Raw genomic sequence first — 3,889 nt, forward strand, 5'->3', positions numbered from 1 at the left:
AAAAATCATTAAAGTAGTTGACAATATCATTGGTTTTGTGATGAATGAGCCATCTGATTCAATGAAGGATGGAGCAGAGTTCGCATTTCTTTGCACAAAATGTAATTTAATTTAATTTAATCCTTTATATAATTTTTATTTGTTTCATAATACAGTTTCTAGTTCTTTTTGTTTAGTTTAGTCACCTGATTTCTCAATATACAGTACGTTTGCCAATCAGCTGTGCAGCCAGACTTATTTGCCATTCCTTTTGCCTCGTCCCTCTCATTCATAACATTTTTCTTCATTTTCTTAATTAATGGGTGCATGCTTATTAGTAACTGCAATAAGCAATTTCATAAATGTGTCATTACACATCTTGTGAGAGATATGAGTGCAGGTTTGCACTGCTGTCTGTCTCCACAAGATGTACATGCAGTTGCATACTCAGATACACACACACACAAACACACACACATACACACACACTGTTGTTGTGTTTAGCTCACAGGAACTGGGATGTGCAGCTGTGGGTACATCCGCAGTGGAATCTGTTAGGGCAGGTTCAGAGAGATTTGGAGAACTTGGCAACCAATCAAAGGTTTCATAAAGTAAACCCTTACTTGCATCCACTCGCTCCAGAAATAAAGAAGCAAAAGAAGAATGCACACAAACACATTCATATAGTCTATGACCCCCAGCTACGGTACCTGGATCAGGAAAACACAATGGCCAACTCTCAGCAGATCCTTGCTTAGAGGACTAGTGAGTACTAGTGAGTACGGATATAACGGAAAGTAAGGCTTGCACGTATGTAAGCAGTGTGTGTAAACAATGCCTTCAGAAAGTATTCATACTTCTTGATTTAGTCCACATTTTGTTGTGTTATAGCCTGAATTAAAAATGGATTACATAAAAAAAAACATTTTTCACCCATTTACAGACAATACCCCATGATGACAAAGTCAAAACATATTTTTAGAGATTTTAGCAAATTTATTGAAAATAAAATATAAATATAAATATTTAATTGACGTAAGTATTCACACCCCTGAGCCAATACATGTTAGAATCACCTTTGGCAGTGACTACAGCTATGAGTCTTTCTGGGTAAGTCTCTAAGAGCTTTGCACACCTGGATTGTACAATATTTTGCACATTATTCTTTAAAAAAATTATTTCAACTTGTGTCACGGTCTTCCTCCTCTTCATCTGAAGAGGAGAGGCGAGAAGGATCAGAGGACCAAAATGCGGCGTGGTATGTGTTCATAGTGAATTTTAATAAAGAGAACACTGAACACTGCAACACTATACAAAAACAATAAACCAATGACGACCGTGAAGCTACAAATGAGACCTGTGCTGACACAAGCCACTAACATAGACAATCACCCACAAACAAACAGTGCAACCCAGGCTACCTAAGTATCATTCTCAATCAGAGACAACGAATGACACCTGCCTCTGATTGAGAACCATACTAGGCCGAAACCTAGAAATCCCCAAATCATAGAAAATCAAACATAGACTGCCCACCCAGCTCACGCCCTGACCATACTAAATAAATACAAAACAAAGGTCCTTCTGTAGCTCAGTTGGTAGAGCATGGCGCTTCTAACGCCAGGGTAGTGGGTTCGATCCCCGGGACCACCCATACGTAGAATGTATGCACACATGACTGTAAGTCGCTTTGGATAAAAGTGTCTGCTAAATGGCATATATTATTATTATTATATTAAATAAAGGTCAGAACGTGACAGTACCCCCCCCCCCAAAGGTGCGGACTCCGGCCGCAAAACCTTAACCTATAGGGGAGGGTCTGGGTGGGCGTCTGTCCACGGTGGAGGCTCTGGTGCTGGACGCGGACCCCACTTCACCCTTGTCTTAGTCCGCCTCATTGTCCGCCTCCGTGGCTTCCTAACCATGGCAACTCTTCTCAATGGACAAAGGGGCAGCTCGGGACAGAGGGGCAGCTCAGGACAGAGGGGCGGGGGCTCTGGCGCCTCTGGGCTGAGGGGCTCTGGCGCCTCAGACTCCGGCAGCAGCGCCGGACAGGCGGGAGACTCCGGCTGGAGCGCCGGACAGGCGGGAGACTCCGGCAGCAGCGCAGGACAGACAGGACCACCTGCAGGGAGGAGACAGAGAGACAGCCTGGTGCGTGGGGCTGCCACAGGAACCACCAGGCTGGGGAGACCTTCAGGAGGCTTGGTGTTAGGAGGAGGCACCTGAAGGCCCGGGCTGGGTCGGAGCACTGGAGCTCTGGTGCGCAGCCTTGGCACCACTTCCCCAGGCTGGACAACTACTCTAGCCCGTACCCTCCAGAGTGCAGGCACAGGTTAAACCGGGCTGTGGGTAAGCACGGGAGATCTAGTGCTTACTACGCGCACAACTCCCTTAGGCTCCACTCCCACATTTGCCCGGCATGAGCTGAGCGCAGGCAGAGGACTCACTGCACCCTCCCAGCACCCCGGAGACACAGTACGCAGAGCCGGCGCAGGATACCCTGGACCAAAACTGCGCACCGGCGACCAGACACGCTGAGCAGGCACCATACGCCCTGGCTCGATGCCCACACTCGCATGGCACTTTTGGGGGGCTGCCCTATAGCGCCCCGGGCTATGGGCACGTACTGGTGACACCGTGCGCTTAACCGCATAACACGGTGCCTGACCAGTAATGCGCTGCTTCAAATCAAATCAAATCAAATTTTATTCAAATCAAATCAAATTTTATTTGTCACATACACATGGTTAGCAGATGTTAATGCGAGTGTAGCGAAATGCTTGTGCTTCTAGTTCCGACAATGCAGTGATAACCAACAAGTAATCTAACTAACAATTCCAAAACTACTGTCTTATACACAGTGTAAGGGGATAAGGAACATGTACATAAGGATATATGAATGAGTGATGGTACAGAGCAGCATACAGTAGATGGTATCGAGTACAGTATATACATATGAGATGAGTGTGTAGACAAAGTAAACAAAGTGGCATAGTTAAAGTGGCTAGTGATACATGTGTTACATAAGGATGCAGTCGATGTTGTAGAGTACAGTATATACATATGCATATGAGATGAATAATGTAGGGTAAGTAACATTATATAAGGTAGCATTGTTTAAAGTGGCTAGTGATATATTTACATAATTTCCCATCAATTCCCATTATTAAAATGGCTGGAGTTGGGTCAGTGTCAATGACAGTGTGTTGGCAGCAGCCACTCAATGTTAGTGGTGGCTATTTAACAGTCTGATGGCCTTGAGATAGAAGCTGTTTTTCAGTCTCTCGGTCCCAGCTTTGATGCACCTGTACTGACCTCGCCTTCTGGATGATAGCGGGGTGAACAGGCAGTGGTTCGGGTGGTTGATGTCCTTGATGATTTTTATGGCCTTCCTGTAACAACGGGTGGTGTAGGTGTCCTGGAGGGCAGGTAGTTTGCCCCCGGTGATGCGTTGTGCAGTCCTCACTACCCTCTGGAGAGCCTTGCGGTTGAGGGCGGAGCAGTTGCCGTACCAGGCGGTGATACAGCCCGCCAGGATGCTCTCGATTGTGCATCTGTAGAAGTTTGTGAGTGCTTTTGGTGACAAGCCGAATTTCTTCAGCCTCCTGAGGTTGAATAGGCGCTGCTGCGCCTTCTTCACGACGCTGTCAGTGTGAGTGGACCAATTCAGTTTGTCTGTGATGTGTATGCCGAGGAACTTAAAACTAGCTACCCTCTCCACTACTGTTCCATCGATGTGGATAGGGGGGTGTTCCCTCTGCTGTTTCCTGAAGTCCACAATCATCTCCTTAGTTTTGTTGACGTTGAGTGTGAGGTTATTTTCCTGACACCACACTCCAAGGGCTCTCACCTCCTCCCTGTAGGCCGTCTCGTCGTTGTTGGTAATCAAGCCTACCACTGTTGTGTC

This window comes from Oncorhynchus gorbuscha, linkage group LG03 (assembly GCF_021184085.1).
Source record: "Oncorhynchus gorbuscha isolate QuinsamMale2020 ecotype Even-year linkage group LG03, OgorEven_v1.0, whole genome shotgun sequence".
NCBI lineage: Eukaryota > Metazoa > Chordata > Actinopteri > Salmoniformes > Salmonidae > Oncorhynchus > Oncorhynchus gorbuscha.